The sequence below is a fragment of the Podarcis erhardii genome (genome assembly GCF_964252035.2).
Source record: "Podarcis erhardii genome assembly, chromosome: 17".
NCBI classification, from domain to species: domain Eukaryota; kingdom Metazoa; phylum Chordata; class Lepidosauria; order Squamata; family Lacertidae; genus Podarcis; species Podarcis erhardii.
In genome coordinates this window covers 22,610,564-22,637,654 of record NC_138515.1, presented here as the reverse complement: position 1 = coordinate 22,637,654, position 27,091 = coordinate 22,610,564, and the positions used below count along the sequence as shown (strand labels likewise).

General features: G+C 45.6%; 1 protein-coding gene across 2 annotated transcripts in view; it reads right to left on the bottom strand.

The window, feature by feature from the left end:
• PLPPR1 (phospholipid phosphatase related 1) overlaps positions 1-22,883 on the bottom strand; it is a 110,572-nt gene extending 87,689 nt beyond the window's left edge. The window contains exon 1 of one of the 2 annotated variants that reach the window (XM_081845501.1): positions 22,230-22,883. The gene's annotated coding sequence lies outside the window, so the exon portion shown is untranslated. Of the gene's footprint in view, positions 1-21,680; positions 21,767-22,229 lie in introns of those variants that run through there. The other variant, XM_081845502.1, reaches the window with a different exon arrangement.
• Between the last annotated feature and the right edge of the window lie 4,208 nt (positions 22,884-27,091).

Genomic DNA, 27,091 nt, shown 5'->3' with positions numbered 1-27,091 from the left:
CTGAAGGGCATTTGAGTCTCCAAACTCAGTAACAATGGAGCTAGAATGGAAACTTTCCACTGCAGGGATCCTCCCTTGCCTTGTGGACTTTTCCACCTGCATTTCCAGTATGATTTTTGCTGCTACAAACAAGGTCGGTATTAAACATTTCATATTTTTAAGGCTATTCTCCTGGATTAAATGAAACAATATCAACACTGGAGCGAGTCTCACACTGAGCTGGGGGGGGGATGCAGGGCTATCCACATAGCCACAATTAGGGGGGCTGGGGGGCCAAGGTCCCACCAAAAAATTCAAGAAGGGGGCTCAATGGCCATGCGCACACACCACGCAACATGCTCACCTTAATTGTGTCGTACCTGCAACACCCTTGCACGCAACAGATCAGCATGTTGCGTGATGTGTGTACAGAAGAGAAGAAGAAGAGTTTGGATTTGATATCCAGCTTTATCACTGCCCTAAGGAGTCTCAAAGCGGCTAACATTCTCCTTTCCCTTCCTCCCCCACAACAAACACCCTGTGAGGTGAGTGGGGCTGAGAGACTTCAGAGAAGTGTGACTGGCCCAAGGTCACCCAGCAGCTGCATGTGGAGGAGCAGAGACCCAAACCTGGTTCACCAGATTACGAGTCTACCCCTCTTAAACACTACACCACACTGGCTCTCAGGGCAAGGCGGCATGCTTGGCCATCCATCAGGGCTTTGTCTTGGGTCTGGGATGGCAAAAATGTGGAAGAGGGGTTGACTGTCCATCTGCCATCAAATATAGCTAGTGGATGCTTAGTCTGGTAGATCATAAATTATGTTTGCCTGATATAGCCCATGCTAGAATTTTCATTATGGAAGTGATCAGTGACATGGGGACAGAAGTCCTTAGATGAGATTAAGTCATCTCGGAGGACTTCAGTGGCAGTGACTACTTGACAGAAGAAGTCTCAATTATACATAAGCAGGGAAGTTGAAGTATGGAGACAAATGAAGCTTCACTGCTTAGTGGCAGAGAACATTAATAATGCAAGCAAACATTAGGAAAGCATCCATTATCTAATACGAGGTCACCGAAACCAGTATAGGTGCATGTAAAACACGCCAACCTCTAAGCAAGGAGGGGCGGCTTACATCAGAGACGCCAGCCGGTAAGAGAAGAAAAATCCAGATTTGTCAACCAGAAATGTCAGAACATCTGAGATGATGCATTATCAAATATTCATGACTCAGATGTGATCAATGCTGAAAATATTTTATAAATTTAACATCCGACAAGACAATGCTTGGTTTGTTCAACTGGCAGTGAATCAGACTGAAGACATGCAACATTTTAAAAGCAGTGTGCTTTTGAACGAACTCCTCACTAGGCTCGATGCAAAATAAATAAATAAATGTTTTTTGCAGGGGCAAGCTGCGAAAAATGAATTCTGCAAGTTTTCAGGCTGATTTCAGTTTGAAGAACAGGTAATATTTCCACTGTAGATCCGACCTACCGGCTAGCACCCATAACATCATCACCACATCTGGTCCCCCAGTCCCAGAAGCATTTTACAAAAGTACTGTATGGCTGAACATATGCACATATGAAAGTACATATGCTGCTTAACTTTCTTTTTAAGGGGACAACCTTCCTGAAGCATAAGGGACTGACAGCTGAACTAGCATTCAGTTTTCTGGTGCATGTTAAGTGTAAGGTAAGCTGTGAACCCCGTATCACACCATGGATAGAGAACCTCCTGAAAACACCCCTAATATAATGTCTTCATCTCTGCTCTCGCTGTTATCACACTCACATTGTCTCCAGCTTGCTTGGCCCGGAATTAAGCTCTGTGTACTCTCTCTGTCTCTCTAGCTGATATTGGAGCACATTGACAACAAAGCTGGGTAAATATACAGAGAAATCTTTCTATGGAAGGAGGGTTGCAGGGGTTTTAACATTCAGACCACACTGGGATGTTAGAAAAGGAGTCCTCCTTCCACTAAGAAGAAACAGCATCCAATAAAAATGTACCGCTTGTCAGTTCAAGCCCTCTGCTTTCCCTAACTGGAGGGAATACTCTTTGATATATGTATATCCGTTTGGTTCAAGTCTTGAATGCAAATCAATAATCTAAAATCCAAAGTCTCAGCAAATGTCGGAGAATATGTTTCCCCTACCAAGCAATTAAACTGACTTGGGCCTTTGACACAAGAAATGCACATGGAAGGTGGTTTACGTTGTCTGTACAGTCATTTGAAATCAGCTGAAGTGCAATACAAAAGAGCTGGGCATTTGATAAAAAGCAAAGTTGGCAGTTTAATTAATTTCCCTGAAAGTTGTTTAAGTGCCTTTCAGGACTTCTGGCCGGAAAGCAATTACTGAAAAGGTTTGTGCAAGAAATGGATTAGCTGGTCCTGAAACGGCTTTGTTGTGTTCTTCTGAGGACACTGTCCAGACTGCTTTTGAAAAGAGATATGCTATAGATTCAGCATAGCGCTACAATCCTATGGGTATTGGCAAAGAGGCGTTTTAAGCCCACCATGAATGGGTAAGGACATAAACCCATCCTCAGCACACCTCCAAAACTCACCCAAGAGCCCATTCTTGTGGTAGAGTCAGAGTCAGTGGGAAGCATGCATTTCAGCTAGCAACCCAAACCAGGTATACCGTATTTTTCCATGTATAAGGTTATTCCATGTATAAGGTATAGGTTATTTTATTAAAATATTATGCTATTGCTATATTGTCAGTGGTGTTTTTGCGGGTGATTGGTGGGTGCTGCAAGGTCTGCGGGCTATTGGCTGCTGTGGCAATTGTACAGGCGATTGGTGCTTGCTTTCAGCAAGCATGCAGACGATTGGTGGCGTTGCTGATATACGTGTGATTGGCTGTGTTGTTTCTGCAGGTGAGCAATATTCCTTCGTCCCCCCCCCCCACCAAAAAAAGCTCAGCAACTTTGGGCAATCTCCCCCCATTTTCTCTATTTTGAGTTGCAAAAAAGAGGGGGTGTCTTATACACTGAAAAGTACGGTAATTGCAAATCTCTTACCTAGATACAGTTGCATCTGCCTGTGTAACAATTAAAAACAGAGGACTAAATTTTACAGGAGGCAGGAGCAACAGTCCCAGCAGCAGGGCTTATTGTCAGGGAGGTTGTTTTGTTTAGCAAATCCTGAAAAGAAGAGATCTACTAAGCTTGGCTGCATCTCAAAACGCATTCTCAAATTAAACCAAACACACACACGCTTGAGATAGCAAGTTTTGCATTGGGTGTGATGCAAGCCTGCGAAATGTCAGCAGCTTGAATCTTAAGGCTTACCCAAGTGTAGCTTCTTGCATTCTCTAGAGGAAATGCATGCCAGAATTCTACCACCAGTACTGCCAGCCAGCACCTTACGTACAAATGAACAATTCGCATTTGGGCAAGGGTGATCTCAAAGAAATGAGACCAGTAGTTCCCATGATTACTGTGTGCGCATATTATGGCTATAGGAAAAGAACTTGGAATGCTTGCCTTGTGTTGGCTTCGTGCCAGCGGCAGGCTGATGATGCATATTGGTTGTGAAGTGTGGGGTTTAGCTTTTGGCACACAACCATAAACACTCGAAAAAAGATGCCCGTGGCAACATGCCCAAAGCTGGCAGATGCACATGACCAGCTCACCAAGGCCTGGGAACCAACAAAGGCAGGCTTTGTCTGCAGCTACCACATGCTCAGATTTACAGTGAGTATCACCAGACTTTGGAGTAGGGTTGTGTGTATACTTCAGCTCTATACAAGTGCAGAAAATCTGCAGAGGGCAGCATGGGGTGCAGAATCTTGACAAGCTCAGCTTCATTTTATTCGTTTAAAGAATGCACGTGCCGTGCCCTTCTGGATGGAAATCATAACACCTGTTTAAGCTTCAGAAGTCAAAGGTGGCCAGAGCAGGGCTTTTGTGTGCAGCAAACCTCCTTTTTCTTCCTCATGGCTAGCAAAACCAGAATGTCTTCCACAAACAGTATACAGATGCAGTACAGACGAAATTGTGCAAAATGAAAAATGTGCAAATTTGTAGTGATTTACAGAATCAATACAGGCCTTTTGGCATCTCGTGAGATGGTTTTTTTTTTTTTTTTAAATAATTGTACAAATCATGCTCAACTCCTGCCTTAGTCTTAGGTTTTAAAAGTTTTCTTGCCCTCAACCACACGCTGCCTCTCAAATCTACTGTAGTTCCAGGCTGTGTGTCACTTTCAGAGACACGAAGAATGTCATCACTAGCAAGGCATCACTAGCAAGGGTCAAACTTACCCTGATGTATAAAGTGTTGCCTTCTACTAAACTATTCTTCTGCTTCATTCTTCTGCCCTTTATTATGCATTATGTTTTAAATTTCTGATGCAACCCCATCTGTGATCCCTTTTAGTGAGGAAGAATAGGTAAAAAATAAATATTGCACATTTCTCCTGATTTTATTGCTTTTATCCTTTTGTAAACTTCTTGAGATGTTTTACAATTAAGTGGCATTGGTGTATAATTTGTATGAATTAACATAAGGAAATAAAATACTGAATAAATAAATAATAGATCTTTGGCCCTCCAGATATGGAAACATGGAAATGACTGAGTTCACCTGTCATTCATCCTTGGTATACAGTAAACTGAGAAGCAGCCATGATATCCTTAGGGAGTGGAAACTGACTTAAAATACAGCCAGCCAGAACAGCAGAATATTTCAAGGGTTGGGTAGGTGGGTGGACTGTACAAGAGTTTAAGAACCTAAGGAGAGCCCAGCTACATTCGGGCCAAAGGCCCATTTAGCCAAACACTCTGCTCTCATGGTGGCCAACCAGATGCCCATGGAAATCTGGCCAACGGTGGCCAACCAGATTTATATACGCTTCAGCCTGTCCCTGGCGACACCCACCCAGTGCATGATTGGCTGCTTTGCACCAGGCAGCAAATCACAATGTGGGCTTCAAAAGGCTGGACTGCATTGCAATGCAGACTCACAATTGGCAGCTTTGCGCCAGCGAATCACAATGCAGGCTTCAGAATCCTGGCCAACATTGTGATGTGGACTCAAGCTCAGAGCAGGAGACACTAAACACTTGCAAGCAGAACCTGGGCACAAAAGCACTTGCTGATTCCTACTATAGCTACTGGTTTCAAAGGCGTACTGCCTCTGGCTATTTCCAACAGTTTCTGTAGCTGAATGTTTCAAGTCCAACTTTCCATGTGTATATTGGCAGCTATGAAAATGTAGCTTATGGGCCACTGCAAGATGTTCCACTCCATGGGCTCCATACTTCAGTGATACCCACCAAAAAGTCACAAGTGAGCCCTGCAACAAAATGTTGCAATATGAAGCGATCCTGCCTAGGATTTCACCCAGACACACCCCTTTCCAGGATATTTAAATCTATTTCTTTTCCCACACACCCCACTTTTCCTCTCCAGTTAGTCAACATTCTGTGTCCCCTAAGCTCTTAGGGTCCCTTCCCCCAAATACTTTACAGTGGAACCTCGGCTTTCAAACGCAATCCATTCCGGAAGACCATTTGACTTCTGAAACATTCAAAAACCGAAAACTGAAAGCGGAAGCCTCAATACAATAGCGAAACTCAAAACGGAAGCCATGTGGCACATTCGGCTTCCAAAAATCGTTCGAAAATCGAAACATTTACTTCCGTGTTTTTAGCGTTCAAAAGCCAAAATGCTCGTCAATGGAGATGTTTGACAACCCAGGTTCCACTGTATTCTGTAATTCTGCTAACCTTTGTGTTCTTCCAAAGCTTGCTGATAACTCGCTCTTGTGTGTATATGGGTGCCATTTGGCTAAATAAGGATCCACACTCAGAGAAAGAGTGTGGTTTTGATGCATAGAATTAAAACGTCTTCCATGGGTATTGTTGCTTGCTTACCTAAGATTTATGTTTCCTTTTGGGAATGAGGCACGGTGGAGACTGTGGTGTCTTCACGATCTATGGTTTATTTACACATATCTACAACCTGAGCCTATGATGGAGAGGGTCACAGCATCACACCCCAAAAGGACCTGCTTCCCTCAAAGCCACAGCCTTGGATTCCAGCAGAAATCAGGCCTGATGCTCTCTTTCGCCCCCCCCCTTCCAGGTTGCAGCTTCTAGCTCACATAACTCTTAACTCCGGCCTTCTGTCTTTCTAATTAACAGATAGCTGAGGGAGGGAGGCCTATCCGTTTTCCCTCTGGCACAGAGCCACTCCCTTTGTTCCCTTAACTATCCATGCTTAGTGGGGCGTTAGCAGGCTGGCCTGGCTATTCCAGCAATTGAATCCACACTGAATCCAGGAATCAGAAGTGGAGCTTAGGCACACAGGCTGTTTCCACCCATCTCATAACATTATGTCTGCCGGACAACTTCCGAGCTACCTGATTAGTAGTCTACAGGCAGCAAAAGACGCGCTGAGAGATAGCTAGCTATGTTCTACACAGAGATATTTGTGATAGGAATGCTGTCAAATATATTCCTCTTTTTTTAAAAAAAAAAAAAAAGAAGAAGTCAGACAAGTTTTCTTCAGTCAGCTACATAACAGAGAGCTGTAATTCCTGAGGCAACCACTGTCTGTACGGAAGAATGTAAAGAGTTCAGATGTATGAGCTCTCTGGCCAACAATCTGGAGTAAGCAATCTCCTCAGTCTGGAGAGTTTTCCTCTCAAAGTGTCTTTCCTGTTGAAAAAGGACCATCCAGGCCATGTTTCTCATATCATCACGTTTAGCATCTTTGCCCCTGCAAGACTATGCTTATTATTTCTATCATTGTTTCATTATGAATTGGCTTTTATGTAAATTGACGTCAGTTTACACTCATAAAAGAAAAGAAAAAACCCAGCTAAAACTAGGGTTGTAAACAATACAGAAGACCACAGAGCTAAATATAGGTTTAGAAATGAACACACCCAGCATTTTTATCTGGCTGGAAATGCTTGTCAAAACAAGGATGTCTTCAATTGTTTCTGGAAAGTACAAATGATGGATGCCCAACATAACTCAAGAGAGATGCTGTTCCACAAAGAAGGGGCAGCTACACTGAAAGCCACACTGCCTCAAGTTGTTGTGGAACAGGCTTCTGATATTTTAGGGAAAGTTCTGCAGAATGCTTGGTATAAAAAGGGTACAGTGGTCTCTCAGGTAACCTGATCTCAGGCTATACATGCTCATACTATGCCAAAACCTTGAACTTGGCCCAGAAGCAGATTGGCAGCCAGTGCGAATGATGGTTTGCCCCACAAGCAGCCAAACCACCGGCACTCTGCAATAGCTAAAGCCCAGGGAGGCAACGCCACTGTAACTTCCAGAAATTGAAGATCTACATCCATATAACAGTGCTAGATGTTACCTTTCTCTCACGAGCAAAGCAGGGCTTTCTATAAGAGCAATTTACTTTCATTTTCTATTTATTAAATTTGTATATTTCCCTTCATCCAAAGATCCCAGGGTGATTCACAACAGAAAAATGCGAAATGAGAATGCAAGATTATCATTATCATTTCTTAAATTTGTATACCGCCCTATACCCGCAGGTCTCAGGATAAAATCACAATGTAAAAAACACAAAATACATAATAAAAACAAAAAGAAGTGCATACCTCGGGTTACAGATGCTTCAGGTTGTGTTTTTTCGGGTTGCGGACTGCCGAAACCCAGAAGTACCGGAATGGGTTACTTCCAGGTTTTGAAGGTCAGGCATGTGCAGAAGCGCTAAATCGCGCTTTGCGCATGCGCAGAAGAGCCGAATCGCAACCCACGCAGGCGCGCCTTTGCAGGCTGCGAACACTGCAGGTTGCGAACGTGCACCCCGCACAGATCACGTTCGCAATCTGAGCGTCCACTGTAACCCCCTAACATATTTTAAAAGGGCATTCAACCCTCCCAAAATAAAAGCCAACCTTTATCAGATATTCGGGGGAGGGGGGGGAGAGGGAGGAAGCAGCCACCTCCCAAATACATTTTTCATCCAGAGCAGAAAGCAATGTTTTGCATTTTGGTTTCTAACCACCCCAGGGAGAGTTCCTTAGATTGATTACTACTCCATTATTTGCACATATGGGTCTGCCCAGAAGCAACATCTTGGGTTGGTTAGGCAATGAGAATAATGATGGAGCTCTTTGCTTATACGAGTGATGATCAAAAACTCTGGCAGCCTTGCATCTCCCCACCCCCCACCCCTTCCCAAGTAATTATAATCTCCAGCCTTTTGCCGCATATTGTTTTTAGCATAGCGTGCAAGATCTCAGCTGCACACAGGGCAAATCAGAAACTGTAATGAGATAGCGCATCAGACTTTTCAATATAAATGTGTCGGCTCTCGCCGTAAAGCACCATCGGAATGAAGAAAATTACCTTGTCTCTCCAGGGGGGGCCCCAGAAGACAGAATAAATATATGGCGTGCATTTGTGAAAAGTCATATACACATTTAAGGATATCACATGAACCTGAGTAGTATTTCCCCCCAGAGGAGGAACATCTGCAAGCTTCCTTGTTATTGTTGACAATGAGGCCTCGTGAACAAACCATCCAGTCTCACAATCTTTACAATGCTAGGGAAAATCAAGTATATGCATAGCATTTGTTGCTGTTACACCGAGCAGGCATTCAGCAGCATAAAATTGGTGTGTGTGTGTGTGATGTATCATGGCCATTAAACAGGAATAAATTGTTTTGGGTAAGACCAGAGCTTGACATTATAGTGTATACTTGCCCCAAAATGGAAAGAAGCAGAAGTCCCAGCAAAGGAAGAATGGATGCAAAAACTTACGGAATATGCAGAAATGGAGAAACTTACCGGAAGAATAAGAAATCAAGATAACAAACTTTTTATAAAAGAATGAAAATGGTTTATTGAATATTTACAGATAAATTGTAAACAGATAAAAACCTTGGCAGGATTATTGTAATTACTTGCAGTTTCATAAGCATATATATTTAAAGAAGATGAATAAATGAGCAAATTGGGTTAATTTGGATATGCGGAAGGTATTAAAAATAAATTTAAGGAACTTCAAAACAGGGGCGGAGTCAAGTTTTGAAATGTCCAAATGACTGTAAAATTAGTGAAATGTATAAACTTGAAAAGTATAAATAAACAATTATTTTAAAAAACAGCTTTCACACAGCGCCTGTGACAACAACAACAAAGACATTACAGTGGAACCTCGAGTTACAAACACCTCAGGTTACAAACGCTTCAGGTTACAAACTCCACTAACCTGGAAGTTACCTCAAGTTGAGAACTCGAGTCGAGAACAGAAATCGTGTGCTGGCGGCACAGCAGCAGTAAGAGGCCCCATTAGCAAAAGCACGCCTCTGGTTAAGAACAGTTTCAGGTTAAGAACGGACCTCCAGAACGAATTAAGTTCGTAACTAGAAGTACCACTATATAGTGTATGCTGGGGTGAGGAACTTTCTTCAGGTCAAGGTTCATATTCCATTCTGGGCAACCTTCAAAGGGTCACATGCCCATACCCTTCAAGCATTCCGATTTTCTGGAACATTCCTGGAATCACAGAATCCATCCCAGCTTCTGATTTGATCCTGGAATCTCACATTTTCCCACTTCTAGCACCAACACTGAGTTCAGGGAGGAGGAAGAACAGTGTTGGAAACTCAGATATATTAGCTAGGCGCCAGGGCTTAAACCAGGGCTACAGTCGCCAAAAAGGAATGCCAAGTTGCCATTTGGGGGGCAGACGGCTCCAAAGACGGCTCCAAAGACGGCTTTTTGGTTCCTCAAACTCATTCTGATTGTGCAGATAAACTAGAACAAATAGAATTCTACAGGATAGTGGCATTAGTGTATGAAATCAGTCCAGATCCAAGGATCCCCAGGCATGTACCTCCAGATGGTGGAGGTATCAGGAGCCATCTTGGTGCCTGGCCATCTTCACTTGGTCACAAGTGGCCAGTGGCCAGGTGCAAAACGCGCCTGGTGAATTTCAAATGCTGAGGATGAGCCAGAGCTTGTAGCTGGTGCCGGCACTTCAGTGGTGCCATACTCTCACGAGCCAGCTGGCTCCCGCGAGAGCGCAGCAACAAAAGATGCAGAGATGGAGAGACTGGTTGCACACAGTCGCAGTCTCTGATTGCTTGGAGAGGAGGGAGACTTAGGAGAGGAGGAGACTTAGGAGGGACCTTCAGCCCTTGCAACTGCCTCACTTGGGAAGAGTTAGAATCATTTAATCTAAAGAGCCAGAAGGTATCTAGTCCAACCCCCTGCAATGCTGGGCTCACTAGTGTGTGTGTGTGTGTGTGTGTGTGTGTTTTGTATTGCTGACCTACACCTGACTCTTGACAGATATATACATATTGCGCCCATACACAAACTACACACGCAGCACTCAAACACAGCTATGCAGGCACACAGCACCCCCCTCATACATGCATAAACATGCAGTCATATACTCATACATGCACAAACGCAGACACACAACCAGCATTTCTCCCCATATCCAGGCTGAGGAATTTAATCAGCAGATCTTAGCACAAAACACCACAGAGCTAAAATCAGATATAAAGATGGTGGAAATGATGCCTTTTAGACCTAAAGGCTTTATCTCCAATCATAGTACTGTGGTGCTGAGATTGGAGATAAAAGTTCTATTTGTTTGCTCTTTAAAGAGAAGACCAAGGGACGTTGTGTGTACATCAGGTGATAAAGCGTGATCTCTTTAAAAACACAGACAGAATGCTCTATATCCTGATCAGATCGGGAGACATGGTTGTGGGGGCTGACGGGTCACTTCCCATGTCTCAGTGGGCTGGATGTGGTCTATGACAACTTACACATGTTATGACATCACAGCACTGTGATGCTCTCAGTTTCTAATATGCAACATCAGCTGCAACTTGAGGGATATGGGTTAAATCCACCAAGTTGTGAAAGGACAATATGAATAAGTTGCACTAGGCATTTCAAAGTGGGAGAAGAAACACACTGCCACCATTTTGGGTGACAGCCGTGCATATATAATAATGTCCATGTCTGGCTTAGGGGTGAATATAGACAATATAGATTCATATAAAACGATAGCTTTTCCCCTTCCCAAGCCTAATTGCAGCAGTGGGGCACCATGTTGGCAACCCATGATGTAACTGCTTCATAAGTTGGTACACACACACACACATTCTGCAAAGCAGTGAGGATGGCAACCATCATCTAATAGAATATTACAAATCACTGGCTTATCAAGTCATCACACACATACACAATGACAAGTTAAAAAGGTAAAGGTAAAGGACCCCTGACAATTAAGTCCAGTCGCAAATGACTCTGGTGTTGTGGCGCTTATCTCGCTTTAATGGCCGAGGGAGCTGACGTTTGTCTGCAGACAGTTTTTCTGGGTTATGTGGCCAGCATGACTAAGCCGCTTCTGGCGAAACCAGAGCAGTGCACAGAAACGCCGTTTACCTTCCCACCAGAGCGGTACCTATTTATCTACTTGCACTTTGATGTTCTTTCAAACTACTAGGTTGTCAGGAGCTGGGACAGAGCAACGGGAGCTCACACTGTTGCAGGGATTCGAACCGCCGACCTTCCGATCAGCAAGACCTAGGCTCAGTGGTTTAGACCACAGCGCCACCCGCGTCCCTGTAATGGCAAGTGACCACTTGGTAGACAGTTGCCTGTATCCTCCTTTGGAAAGCCAGCTATTTGTAATGCCTTGCCAAATTTTTGGGAAATTTTTACCATGCATCTTCATACTATCATAACTCTGGGAAACCAGTGGAGAAATACTGTCCTCATCACATGACAGGATGTTACAGGCAATCTGCCAGGTGAGCAAGTATTTATATGCCCACTGTGATCTCAGCTGGTTAATACAAAGTTGCCTGGGCACTGAGATCTCTGCAAGAGGTCCTCCTCCTTCAGGCAACCCCACCACTTAATACGTGTTCTGTGCCCTACACAAACTTCTATCAATACTCATTTATCAAGTTTCTATCTGCCTACCACCTCCCGTTTACGATGCATGTTAATCCTTAAAAAGAAGCAGAATGCTGGATTTTCAGCATTCAGCACAAATGCTCTAGCCACAACTGTTCTGCATCTGTCTTAAGCAAGGCGGCAAACCAAAGTCTGCTATCACTTGAACCTTGTAGGGTGAATGTGTTTTCATCATTACTTACTTGCACATTTGTTTTTCAGGGCCAACGTACACGATCATTTTATATGATAGAAGCTACATTTCACCTCATGATAAACAGTGACTATCAACTCATTGTTTTGCAAAAGCATTACCCTAAACACATTACCACGGATTGCTCTTCCTTATCACATCCTGGCTGGCCTCCTTTTAGTTTGGTAGCGAGCCGGCACGATAAAAAGAGAATGATCTATGATAGCAGATCCTCCGTGATAACAACCTGACACAATCAAGCAATAAAATGATAGCCACCGTTTATCATGCAGAAAAGAGGAAATGCCATCACATAAAACAGATTAGGAAAATGAGCACTCCATTCCCAGCTAACAAAGACAAAAATCCCAATTCCAACTGTACTGCATAAGCTTATGTTATGCTTCCCCCACCATATCCCCTAGCCTTGGCAGTGCACAAGCATCCATTCAGTGCTATTTTTCTAGAAAAAGAGGTGCCAAAATTACAATGAACACCTCCTTTGTTCTCTTTGAATAGCAATGGTGCTCACCTGAGAGGCACAGGAACTAAGTTCCCTCGAGTTCCAGCTGAAAGAAACCTCTGCATCTCTCTCATGTTCACACCTTCAGCAATAGACAACATCATTGAACAAAGTGTTGTTGTTGTTGTTGTTGTTGTTGTTGTTATACCACCCCCCTTTATCTGAAGATCTCACAGCAGTTTACAAGATAAAAATGCAGGATAAAAACACAAAACCAAAACAAGGCAATAACACCTCCAATTAAAAAGGTTGCAGAACATTAAGTGTACAATATCATAGATTGTACAATAATAAAATATTATAGGCCTGGTTGAAGAGCAGTGTTTTCACCTGGTGCCTAAAGCTGTATAATGATGGCACCAGACGAACCTCTGTGGGAAGAGTATTTCACGAGTGGGGAGCCACGGCAAAAAAGGCTCGTTCTCATGTTGTCACCCTCCAGACCTCTCATGCACAAAGAAGTGCTTCAGAAAATGATTGCAGAGTAATGTAATGTAATGTAACGTAACGTAATGATTGTCTAGTATAAGTTGATAAGAGTCATTGAGGGACCTCTCCCCTGGCTCAATCTGGTCAGGAGGTGAAGAAATCAGCATCAGAGATCATGTAACATATTGGTAGAATATTATCTTGGAAGATGTTTAGCAGGGCCATGTGCTGGTCCCAGGGGGAGATTACCATGGGGCGAGGTCCAGGACCTGGGTCGCAGGTCTGTAGACTGTCCTCCACGGGCGAGGCAGGGTCCGAAGCAAGGAGCCGGGCAAGGACGGGAACTCTGGAGGAACAGGTCTGGGTGCTGGCCGAAACAGCTCTTCAACGACGTTGCTCCCACAACCTGGGACCAGGCTGACTGGCCTTTATCTTCTCTGAGGCCAGGGGCGGTCCCGGCCCCCAGGTGACCCGCCTCTCCTGGCCTTAAGGCGAGCACTCCTCCTGGAAGAAACCAGTTCCCTCCGCCTCTCTGCCCTGACCCTCTGCAGCTCAGGAGAGGCTGGAGGGTTACTGGACCCAGGAGGAGACTCGCCTTCCCCTGACAGGGCTGGGAGAGGTGCACCTGTAGGCAATGTGTCCTCAATCCCCTCCGGAGCCAGAGTAGATTCACATGGTGCCTGAGGATCCGGCACAGGTGCAGGTGCCTCAGAGTCAAGGCCCTGCCCCAGCCTAGCCAGCCCTGGAGGCGGGGACTCCTGTGCAAGCTGGAGTTCCTCCAGTTCGACCTCTGAATCGGATTCCCAGGCCATCACAGGCCAGTTCTGGGGTGACATCTAATACTTGCTTAGTTATTTTGCATATTTCTTGTATGATTGATATCCAGAAGAGTTGGCTTTCGGGACATTCCCACCACATGTGGAGGTATGTGCCTGTGGAGGTGCATCCTTTCCAGCATTTTCGTGAGGTTCCTGAGCATATTAGCGCTAGTTTCAGTGGTGTTAGGTACCATCTGTAAGTGAGTTTCAGAGTGAGCTCTTTCCTTTTCACTGATATGGATTTAAAGGGAGGTTTAGACCACATTCTGGTCCACTGAGTGGGGTTAATCTCATAGCCTATCTCGTTCTCCCATTGTTTTTTGATTACATTGAGGGGGTTTGTGGGATTTTGGAGGAGTATTTTGTATACTGTGGATACCATCCCTTTGCCGTGTCCCTTTGTTAATAGGAGATGTTGGTAGAGTATTAAATTATACTATGGTAGATGGGTGGGCACCCACTTGCTCAAATGATTCATGAGGGCAGCTGAACCTTTAACATACTGTGAACCCCATCTCTTCTGGTGTAACTGGCTACAACTTGAATGGCTTAGATCAGCAGTTCTCAGCCTGTGGGTCCCGTGATGTTGTTGGACTACAACTCCCATCATCCCTGAGCTCTGGCCTTGCTAGCTAGGGGTGATGGGAGTAGTAGTTCAACAACACCTGGGGACACACAGGTTGAGAAAGGTTGGCTTAGATGGAGGTTATGCTAGAGTTGCGTACACCTCCTGCAGAATTTATAATGAGCCTTTTCTAACACAATTTCCTCCAAGGTGCTCCCTTATCAAAACCTGATCCCTTTTCTAATGCAATGAGTAGGAGTCTAGTTGATTAAAAAAAACAATAATATGGGAGGGGAGAGGCCTAATTTATTGAATTTCCCTTCTTCAATGCCTTTGTGCTGTATGGAAATTGCCAGCAGTTTTGCCATCTGGCCGCTTGCTCTCTCTGCCCACTGCTTCTCTGAGCAGGGAAATAGGTAGGTGGGAAATGTGTCTCGTGCATTCTCAAAAATACAGGCGCACATAATGAAACAAAGTGATTTTTAAAATTTATTTAAAGAAGAGGAAAAAGCCATACCATCAGTCTTGTGACAGCTGGCCCCTAAGGAAATGGTAAAGAACCTATTAGTGAAGAAGGAAAACTCAATGCCCAATAATCCTTCTGAAGTTTTATCAAATGCTGCTAGGGAGTCTCCTATGATTCTCAGGTCAGACAGGGCAAGGCAGCTGGGAGTCTAGGAAGCCAAACTTCCAAGATAGCACGGCTGGGGTTTTTCCCCCTGTCCAATTTAAAGCAAAGAGAGGATTCTCTGTTTTACAGGTGATTGACGCGTGCAACAATATTATAGAGCTGCACAGTCGATAACCACAAAGCAAAACCCCTGCACAAAAAGTAGCACAACAAAATGTGCACTGGATTCATTAATGGAGCATTAAATCAGAAGGAAGGAAGGGAGGGAGGGAGGGAGGGAGGGAGGGGCTAAGAAGTGGCCTGGAAAAGGCAATGGCTGGTTAGTTGGAATCCTGAACATACATACATACATACATACATACATACATACATACATACATAATTTAATTTGTCGGTAGCCTTTCCATAGTTAAAAAGATGCTCAATGCAGCTTGCGACATGAAAAAAGCTACACAATTGCAAAGATAGCAAAAGTAGTCATAAATGATAAATAAAACATCAAAAGTGCACAACCAAATGGAAACAATGTCCACCTAAATCATGGTAACATCTAAAATAAAGATACAAAAAATGTAATACAGTGGTACCTCGGGTTAAGTACTTAATTCATTCTGGAGGTCTGCTCTTAACCTGAAACTGTTCTTAACCTGAAGCACCGCTTTAGCTAATAGGGCCTCCTGCTGCTGCCACGCCGCCGGAGCACGATTTCTGTTCTCATCCTGAAGCAAAGTTCTTAACCCGAGGTAATATTTCTGGGTTAGTGGGGTCTGTAACCTGAAGCGTATGTAACCCGGGGTACCACTGTATAACTAACAGCAACAATGCCCCGCCCCAACAAACACCCCTAAACAGTACCCCAGCCCAAGAGTCTGTTCAGGAGCCTCAGCTTTTGTAGCCAGGTGGAAAAAGGCCTGAAGGCAAGCAGGTCTTCTAGGACTCTCAGCCAAGATGGTCTCCATGATTCATTTCACAATGCAACATTATGTTGCAGTTCCCACTTGTACTCTCGATCCCTGTTAGGTGTTTATATCTTCAAGATTTCCAGCCACTCCACAATTCTGCAAACCTGAAGGTTTCCCCTATCATGCTGACAACTCCCTCTTATTTCACAGTAGCATTATGCTTGGCTAGACAAGAGTTTGGAATTGCCAGATTAAGAAATGGGATCGATAATGGGAGGTTTCATATTAAATAAAAGAAAACATAAAAATCTATTTGTATTCTCTTGCCAAATGGTGCTCAGTAACTACTGGTTTAGAGAACAGTAAATGCAGAATCCTGAAATACTTCCAGTCCCCAGAGGTTCACTACTAGAACACATACACCTTTGTGTTACAGGCTGTTCACGTTACATACAGTGGTACCTTGGTTTAAGAATAGCTTAGTTTATGAACAACTTGGATTAAGAACGCTGCAAACCCGGAAGTAGGTGTTTTGGTTTGTGAACTTTGCCTTGGAAGCAGAACACGTTCCGCTTCCTGTTGAGTGTGTTCCATTTGTAAATTGAGTCCCCTGCTGCTATGGGAAAGCACGCCTTGGTTTAAGAATTTCTTGGTTTAAGAACGGATTTCCAGAACGGATTAAGTTCGTAAACCAAGGTACCACTGTATTCTGTTTCTGAACTTCAGGAAGAGTGCCTGTCATCACGTAGTCAAGCCAGTAAAACCCACACTCAAGAGGAAAGGTAGCACCAGACTTGGGACGAACCCCAAGGTTTTAGGGATCTTTTTTACAAAAAGGATTCGTAAGAGGGAGACCTCCAAAAAGTCTGATAAGATCTCCGTGGCATGGAATGCAGAGACTGAGCGAGGAAGGTGTGACTAGAATGCAATGGCTGGAAAGGTAGGAGGAAAAAGACATAAAAATGAGACAGAGAACACCATTTCTCCATGTGGATATGTGATTTCCTGGTTCATACTGAGAAGCCATTTTTAGATGCTCCCAAGGATGCGAGGAAAGCTGCTTAGAGAAATCAATTGAGAACTCCAAGACTTGAATGTAATGAATTTGAGCACCTGTTGGGTATCCCCAACCCCACCTCCACAAAACAGCAAAGATTAACTTGAAAGAGAATACAGTGGAACCTCGGGTTACATATGCTTCAGGTTACAGACTCCGCTAACCCAGAAATATTACCTCGGGTTAAGAACTTTGCTTCAGGATGTGAACAGAAATCGTGCAGCGCAGCAGCAGCAGGAGCCCCCATTAGCTAAAGTGGTGCTTCAGGTTAAGAACAGTTTCAGGTTAAGAATGGACCTCCACAATGAATTAAGTTCTTAACCCGAGGTACCACTGTACTTCCTGCTCTTTCTAACTCAGGCCTTATTCAGTGTGAAACGTTTGACCCTGCTAAAGCAAATTCCAATGCAAATTCAGTTCATTGTCCCCATACTGCAAAGTGAAACGGATTGGGACTGGTAAAAAATTTTACACTGAATACTGAAGGCCAGTGGTATTCAAAAACCCTGCAGTGTTGTTCTATGGCAGGGGTCAGCAACCTTTTTCAGCCATGGACCGGTCCACTACCCCTCAGACCATGTGGTGGGCCAGATTATACAGTGGTACCTCTGGATGCGAACGGGATCTGTTCCAGAGCCCCGTTCGCATCCTGAACAGAACCTAAGACGCGACGGCGCGTCTGCGCGGGTCGCGTTTCTGCGCATGTGCATGACATCATTTTGAGCGTCTGTGCATGCGCGAGCAGCGAAACCTGGAAGTAACGCGCTCCGTTACTTCTGGGTTGCTGCGGAGCACAACTTGAACGCGCTCAACCCAAAGCACATTCAACTCGAGGTATGACTGTATTTGGGGAAAAAATATATGAACAAATTCCTATGCGCCACAAACAACCCAGAGATGCATTTGAAATAGAAGGACACATTCTACTCATGTAAAAACAGGCTGAATCCCGGACCGTCCACGGGCCGAATTGAGAAGGTGATTGGGCAGCATCCGGCCCCCGGGCCTTAGTTTGCCTACCCCTGTCCTATGGTGTTTGACCGTTTTGGCATATTAGAGGCTGAGGGACTGCAACAGTCCCACAATTAGACCCAGCACTTTTATTCCCAGATTGCAGGCAGTGCTGAAAGTCTGTGCTACTTTCATTTCTGATTCCCGCTCATTTGTTCTGAGAAATGAATGGGCCCAAGGAAGGAGAGAGTATTTTTCCCTTCCTCCTTCTTGCAGTGAGACTCTGTTGCTGAGAAAATAGGTCATGTTTATTGCCTGCAAAGAGACACATCAAATTGTTTTGCATCAGCTCCCTCGAAACAAGGAAGACAAACACATCTCTTAAGAAAATATGAGCCTTTCCAAAGCTCTAACCAAGTTTTCCAAGTGACAGGACTCTGCCCTATTGCTCATATTGATGCTGTGATGCCTTTTAGATAAATGTGTATTTCAGTTTGTGGGAGTGATGCCCCCCCCCCATTAGTGGAGCCTAGTCTACCTCAGTATGTAACCTGAAGCGTATGTAATCCAAGGTACCACTGTATAGTGGTACCTCGGTTTAAGAACAGCCCTGTTTACAACTATTCGGTTTAAGAACTCTGCAAAACTGGAAGTAGTGTCCCGGTTTGTGAACTTTACCTCAGTCTAAGAATGGAAGCCAAACGGTGGAAGGGCACCAGCAGGGAAAGCTTCAGTTTAAGAACAGTTTCGGTTTAAGAACAGACTTCCGGAATGGATTAAGCTTGTAAACCGAGGTACCACTGTACCTCCGCTAACCCAGACTCCGCTAACCCAGAAATAGTACCTCAGGTTAAGAACTTTGCTTCAGGATGAGAACAGAAATTGTGCTCCAGCGGCGTGGCAGCAGCGGGAGGCCCCATTAGCTAAAGTGGTGCTTCAGGTTAAGAACAGTTTCAGGTTAAGTATGGACCTCTGGAACGAATTAAGTACTTAACCTGAGGTACCGCTGTACTAGCGGTTTTACTTCTATACCATCCAAAATGCCACCACTACAACTGAAGTACTCCCATTTGGCTCTCAGCTGACCCTCCCAATGATCCACAATGCTGAGGAAGAAATTGTTAAATTCCACACCCTTTGGCATTAGAGTGTTGGGCTAGGACCTGGCAGGCCAGGGTTCATACCTCCACTCAGACACAAAGCTCACTGGGTGACCTTTTGGCCAGTCACTGTATCTCAGCCTAAACTACCTCATGGGGTTGTTGTGAGAATAATTTGGAGAGGAGAACCATGTACACCGTGGTCCTCAGAGGAAAGGTGGGATATAAGCATAGTAATAACAACTACTAATAAAGTACTAATAAAGGAGTATAAAGAATACACCAACACAACTATTTCAGTCTGAAACAACATGAGTATTTACTCCACAGCTGGGGAAATAGTCATCCTTGGCATTTTGTACCGTCGTACCTCCATTTATGTAACCCCAGGTTACGTAAAATTTGGATGCGCACGCAGCAAACCCAGATGTATTTTACTGGGTTTCGTCACGCATGCATGCACAGAAGTGGTCCTCAGGTTGCAGAAACCTCAGGATCCAACCGTACCTCCGGAATGGATCCCTTACACAACCAGAGGTACCACTGTAGTTTCCTCCAGTATTGCTTGGATTATCCTGTGGTAACCAAATCCGGGAGCTGATTCACATCTCACTTTTTTCTTTCTTTTTTCCCCTTCACTGGACATACGGTTGTACCTCGGAAGTCGAACGGAATCCATTCCAGAAGTCCGTTCGACTTCCAAAACATTTGAAAACCAAGACGCAGCTTTCAATTGGTTGCAGGAAGCTCCTGTAGCCAATCAGAAGCTGCGTTGGATGTTTGGGTTCCAAAGAACGTTTGCAAACCGGACCACTCACTTCCAGGTTTGTGGCGTTTGGGAGCCAAAACGTTAGAGTCGCAAGGCGTTTGTCAACCAAGGTACGACTGTACTTCCTAAGGTGTTTAACCTCAAATGTGTGAACAGTAAGAGAGGTCAAACTTGTGTTTGCAAACACTTATATGAGATGTGCCCAAGACAGCCAGGATTGGCTTTCTGTCAAATTCAAGTTTGCTATTAGATTATGTGAGTACAGGTCTTGAATTCAGCCAGTATTCAGCAGTGACTTCCAAAACAAAATATTTGTCTTGGCACCCTCCAGATGCTAGAAAATACAATTCCCATCGTCTGTGACCACTGGTAATGCTGGCTAGCGCTGATGGGAGCTGGTCTACAACATCTGAAGGGCAGCTCATTGGGTTAACCTGGTTTATTATTTATTACGTTTACGTATATACCACCTTTTTCTGAAAGCAGTTCAAGATAGTGTTCATTGTTCTCCACTCCACAATTTATTCACACAACAACTTAGGTTAGGCTGAGAATAGTGACTGGTGCAAGGTCACCCAGTGAACTTCATGGCTGAGTGAGGATTCTAACCCTGGTTTCCCAGGTCTTAGCCCAGGGGTCGGCAACCTAAGGCCCATGGGTCACAAGCGGCCCACAGGGGTCGTTTAACTGACCCACGAGCCACCTGCTTGGTGAGTCCTCGTGGACTGCGCTAAACTGGCACAGTGCGGGGACTCGCTTTCGTGGCACCGGAAACTGTGTATGCACAGACACAGATGTTGGAAATGCAATCCGGCCCATGGAGGGATCTCCGCTGGAGTGAACTGGCCCAGGCAAGGTAAACCTTGACGACCCCTGCTCTAACCATTGCAGCACACTGGCTCTGAACCAAGCTTTAGTCTCCAAGTCTGTTCTTTTACAGCTAGGAAACTGTAACCAGAGGAGCAAGAGATTCCAGGGCAGAGGCCACACGACTCTGAAGCTAGCATGGTTGGAGACAGCTGTCATTATATGAATGATGCCCTGGCACTTGGGCCACCACAGCTTGTTTTAAAGAAATTCTCCATGTGAACACAGAGTTAAAAATTTTCACCACACAGTTTTCCTGCTGGTATTCATCAGAAGGTAATGGATGCACTGTTCTTTTTTTAAAAAAATCCCTAGGAAATCAGCTGGTTTGATCCTAGAAAACACCAAAAAATGACACAAATCCACAGTGCTGCCTTTCCCAGTGTCCATTGATGCCATGAACTCCACTTTGGCTGACTGTCATGCCCAACTAATGAGGAACCAAAAGAGCAAAGACCGCAAACCTTTCTTTTCACAGGGAGGACCCGGCATGGACCACTTTTCATCTGCTGATACCACAGGGCGGAGCCTCTCCACAGCAGCTTAACACATAAACCGAACCTCTATTTGCAGGCTGTGTGTGAGAGAACCTTCCAAGCAGCCTAATGTCGAGGAAAGGGGGACACACACACACACACTTCCAAGGACAGATTTCCACAACTGGACTTAGCAGAATGCCATCATAGAGACATATCCAACTCCTGGAACAGATCTGCAGCAAAAACCAAAACTTTACTAATATGCAGATTTCTTCCGCCCCCCATGTATCCATTCTAAGCACACTTTCGACTGTTTCTCATTGAAATCTCATTCCATCTTGAAGCAATCTTTTCGCAGCAGGTGTATTTCATCTCCCATCTCAATGTGGGGAGGCCAACTCTGCGCAACAAAGAAATCACACGAGCGAGCCCCATAAGCAGTCAGGTAGACAGAGAAAGAGAGAGAGAGAGAGAGAAAGTCACCTTCGCTGGGATGTGATCATGTGCGGCCCTCGCTTCAAAGCCACGGGGGCGCACGTATTGTGAACCGCATCACGACAGACCCACAACCACACTCCCGAGCATGGCAAACGCCTCCATGCGCCCCGAGTGCTGCGCACGCCCACCCACTCAATCCCACGCGGTGCCCTCCTACTACTCTAGAGGGAGGGGGAATCAATTTTATATATATATAAAATTATCCTATACATGCTCTACAGACACCAACAAGTGCACTTTGTGTCGCCCTCCTTTCTGGGTTCCTAAACTCGGGGGGGGGGGGGAACTTTCCTAGTGGGACTGGAGAAGGAAAAAAATGCCCACCAAACACACACACACACACACACACACACACACACACACACGGAGCTAGCTCCTGCGCCGAAAAGCCCTCCTTACGTTTCCATGCTTCCTTCCTAGCTATCTGCCACCATAAGCCACCACCTCCTTCTCTCTCATTCCGCAGCCGATACCCCAAGGTTCCCGGAGAAAACCCCCTCTCCCCACGATCCAACCGCCCGTCCTCTGCCTCACCTCGTTCTCCCTCCGTCCGCCTCTCCGTGGCACCGCTATCCGAGCTAGGAGTAGCAAGATCCACGCAAGCTGCCGCCCGGAGACACCCTCTCCATCCAATGCATTATGATCTCGGTGCGTGCGGATATATATTATCTTGACGCGCGTGTGTGCGCGCGAGAGAGAGGGAGAGAGAGCCGAGTTCTTTGGATTGAGGACGCCGCTAGTATTCCGTCCACCAGGTCTTGGATCCTCTATTTGTTTCGCAGGAGGAGAAATAGCGAGCGAGGGAAGGAAAGGGGCTTGATGGGGAGGGTGGGAGGAGGAGATCGGCGGTGCGGCTGAGGGGGAGGAGAAGGGGGATCGCGCAGGCGCAACCGGGGGACCCTAAGCGCCCGCTCGGGCGTGCGTCGCAGCTCCGTTGCGCTTCGCACCTCCTGTGTCCTGGAAGCAGGGGAGGCGCGGCCCTATAGGGGAAGGGGGCGTGGCGTCGTGCGCCCAGGCTGAGGGGTCTCGTCTGGGTTCCTGCACGCCTGGCTCTCGCTCGCTCCTTAGCATCGCCTTGTGCCCTGGGGAGTTACCTCCAGCGCTTTTCTTTCTCTCTCCCTCCCCCGCTTCCTTTTGTGCCAAGCGATGCGCTGTCCCCTTCTCACCTGCTTCCAGGACTTCCCACCCCCATTTGGTAAGGATGCGCGAGACCCTTTCCGGGGAACTGAAATCCCGCTTGCCTTGGCTTTATTCAAAGAGAGATCAGGAGGGAGAGAGGTGTTTCTAAGCGCATGGCACGGCTCAGCGTAAGATTCCGGTTCCGGCTATAGCATGTCTTCCTATAGAAGGCATATATGTATATATATTTAAAGGGGAGGGGATGAAAGTCAACCCTTCAGTGGCGATGGAGAAAGGTTGCTTCCAGTTGCTCCCTTCTGGGTCCGATTTTAAGGCCAAACCAGAGGCGCGTACAATGCATCAATTCGCTTTGGAGGAAAGTAGGTTGGGCAATTGCGCAGCTCGGGCTTCTCCAGGGAAAGGCACGTGGGGAGAGTGAATTATGGAGCTTTGTGTGAGCACTTGTTTCTTGGACCGCTAACCTGTGCTGCACGGAAACGCCACATTATCGTGGCTGGCACGGAGCTTTGTAGTCTCTCATCGTGAAGCATGACAGCGTAGGTTTGGCCCTCTAACCCTTTAGTTGCTTTCACAAAGGGGTCTTTAACCTTTTCCACAAAAGGTTCTTTAACCCCCGCCCCCCACCCAGCGCCAACAGTGGCACAAGCTTGGGTAGAATTCTTGCATAGGATATTTACACATTTTTCTCCATTTGGATTTCTCTCTGGAGGTTCCTCCCTGCCTGAAGTTGTTGCAAAAGCATTTTTTAATTTGCTCCAAGAAGGAACAGCAACACACACACACACATTTCTGCATCTGAGGAATCATCTGATTCAGATACAGTGGTACCTCGGGTAAAGAACTTAATTCGTTCTGGAGGTCCGTTCTTAACCTGAAACCGTTCTTAACCTGAGGTACCACTTTAGCTAATGGGGCCTCCCACTGCCGTCACACGATTTCTGTTCTCATCCTGAAGCAAAGTTCTTAACCCAAGGTACTATTTCTGGGTTAGTGGAGTCTGTAACCTGAAGCATCTGTAACCCAAGGTACCACTGTGCTCATGCTTAGTACCAGAGGTCTCTGTATCAGATGCCTAGGTTCCTGCCTTGCTCTTCACCCTGTTTGTTTCATTTCATTTCACATTTATTTTGCACATCGCCTTTCTGGACACAAGGCAGTTTATAAGCCATAGAAACAGCAAAATACACGACAAAGATCACACATCCTCCAGTCCAATACAGAAAAAGTCCTAATAAAAGACTTGTTGCCCCCAGAGCCAGAGGAGCAGAAGATGGTGAACTAGGCATGATCTTCAGGGGTGTCTATGAATTGCCCAGCTAGCTGCCCTACTCAGGAGGAGGAGGAAATGCATGCAAGCACCCTCCTGGATCAGGGTCCATCTGAGAGCCTCCAGTTCCTATATAAGATCTTGGACAGAGTTGCATCATTGCTGAAACAGCAGTTCGAGGCTCCCCGTGCCCTGAACTGGGGAAAGGGATGCTGCCTCAAATGGCACATATGCCCACTCCAAAACTGATCTTCACTTTCTCCGAGTGAAATTGGCAGGCAGGCAGAACAGGAGGTGGGGCACTGCAAACAATAGCGGAACAGAATGGGGGAAATCTGCTCATCTAGCTCTCCAGTTCTGCACTCTGGTTCCTATGGGTGTGAGCATCGTCAACGTTGCTGGCCTTTACATTCAAAACCTGGTGCCTGTGAAAAGTTATTCATTCATAGGGCAATATCAGGGCCTGTAGGGTTACTGGATGTGCCTTATTCAATTAGTAATAAAAAATAAAATAAAACCCTCTTTTTAAGAGCTGGTTCAGACATGCAAGCACATCACCTGATTACATCAGTGCAGAGGAATCACTTGGCGGATGCAAAGCATTCTATTCAAGGTGCTGGGAGATGCTGTGAATGTTCTCTCTGTGGTTTAGGGTATTTCATGGTTCACACAAGCATGCAAGTCACCACAACAAGACAGCTAAGTGCTATATATGTAAACCAGCCCTAATAATTATAATTCACGTGTGCTCTGTATTTCACTGCCTGTATGCTGCATCTAATCTTTTAATAATTCCACACAGGAACACTGCACAGCTACAATTGCTGCTTATTATGTGCACTGCTTGCCACTCTTTCATTTTCATCTGAATGTGTTGTCTTTGGTAGTGGGGTATTTGATGCATTAGTGCCATTTGTTTATTTTATGTCGACAATTTTATGTAACGCTAAATTATAATGGCCTTTAAGCCGTGCACAAGGAGCGCAATGCAAAAATCAGTTAAAACTATCAAAACAGAATCCAGTTTAAATACTGCTGGAATAATAATAAAAAGGGGGATCCAGCAGGTGCTGGTGGTTCAGTGGGTAGAGCAGAGGGGGCAGAGCTGTTGGGCCTCAGCTAGAAGGGACTTCCGTGAAACTGGTCTCACAATACTGAACACGCAACTCTGGGTGGATGTGATATGTCTATCCTATTTCTACAGCAAGTCTCCTTGAGCAGTGGCTGGGCCAGAACAGCAGGGGACAATTCCTTGATTAGTTCTGGTTTTTTATGCGTTAACCACAGGGAAGCCAATTTGTCCCTGGTACCCATGTCACTTCCTCAAAATTCCAGATTTGCTCCTCGGCCACAGAAGGTTGGTGACCCCTGTCCCAGAGCAAATGAAACAGAAGATGGCCTTCGTTAGATCAGTAGATATGAATGGAACATATTATATGCTACAGTCGTACCTTGGAAGTCAGACGGAATCCATTCCCGAAGTCCGTTCGACTTGCAAAACGTTCGGAAACCAAAGCGTGGCTTCTGATTGGCTGCAGGAAGATCCTGCAGCCAATCGGAAGCCGTGGAAGCCCCGCCGGATGTTCGGGTTCCAAAAGAACATTCGCAAACTGGAACAGCCACTTCTGGGTTTGTGGCGTTCGGGAGCCAAAACATCCGAGTAACAAGGTGTTCAGGATCCAAGGTATGCCTTGGGTGCCCCATTATCTTTTGTCAAGCACTGAGTACCCCAGGGCAAAGGTTAAGCAGATGTGTGCAAAAAGTCTGAGCTGCATCGCCCTCTTAGAACCATCTGGCTTGTTTGTGCGCTCCAAGCCAGGCCTTATATGGAGCGCATTCAGACACTCGATTCGAGTTCAGGCAGCAAAACCAGGAAATTTATCAAGCCTCTGGTGGCTTGCCAGACATGCTGATGGGTTGAGTTCAGCTTGGTGCTCACAAACTCTGCAAGCTCCCAAGTATGTGAAACATTTGGAATGTAAATGCGTTACATAAATAACAGCCGTATCGCTGTTGATATTAATTCAAGTCTGGTCTTTGGTGCAGTATATCAGAGACGGGTTTTAGCTCATCGGTAGAACCCATGTGTCAGAGAGCTGGCAAGGAAAACAGGTTATCCAGCCAGTCCCTGACATGCTTTGCATGCAAAAGGGGCCCCAGGTTTAATCCCCAGCAATTCCAGTAAGGGATGGGGGGGGGGAAACCTGTCTGAAACCTGGGGGAACTGCTGACACTTAGACATAACACTGAGCCGGGTGAACCGATGCTCTGACTGCACTATACAGTGGTACCTCGGGTTACGTACGCTTCAGGCTACAGACGCTTCAGGTTACAGACTCTGCTAACCCAGAAATAGTACCTCGGGTTAAGAACTTTGCTTCAGGATGAGAACAGAAATTGTGCTCCGGCGGCGTGGCGGCAGTAGGAAGCCCCATTAGCTAAAGTGGTCCCTCAGGTTAAGAACAGTTTCAGGTTAAGAACAGACCTCCGGAATGAATTAAGTACTTAACCCGAGGGACCACTGTACATCTAAAGCAGCCATGGCTTTAGTCACCCCAAAGGATCTTGGGAACTGTAGTTTGTTTCGTGTGCTGAGAGATGTTAGGAGACACCTGTTCCCTTATGGAATTACAATTCTCAAGAGTGGTTTAATAGTCAAGCCCTCTTCCCAGGGAATTCTGGGAATTGTAGTTCTGTGAGGGGAACAGGGGTCTCCTAACAGCTCTCAGCACCCTTTACAAACTAAAGTACCCAGGATCCTTTGGAGGAAGCCATGACTCCTTAAAGGTGTGTGATAACGCATTAAATCAGGCATGTCCAAAGTCCTATTCAGGGGCCTAATTGATTTAATCTGGCTCCGGTGGCAGTATATGTCCTGGGGTAAAATCCTAAAAAAAGCTCAGCTACTTCAATCCTAAAAGAAGCCCAACAACTTTGGGGTAAAATTGTAAAAAAAAACCTCAACAACTTTGGTCGGCCCTCACGCATG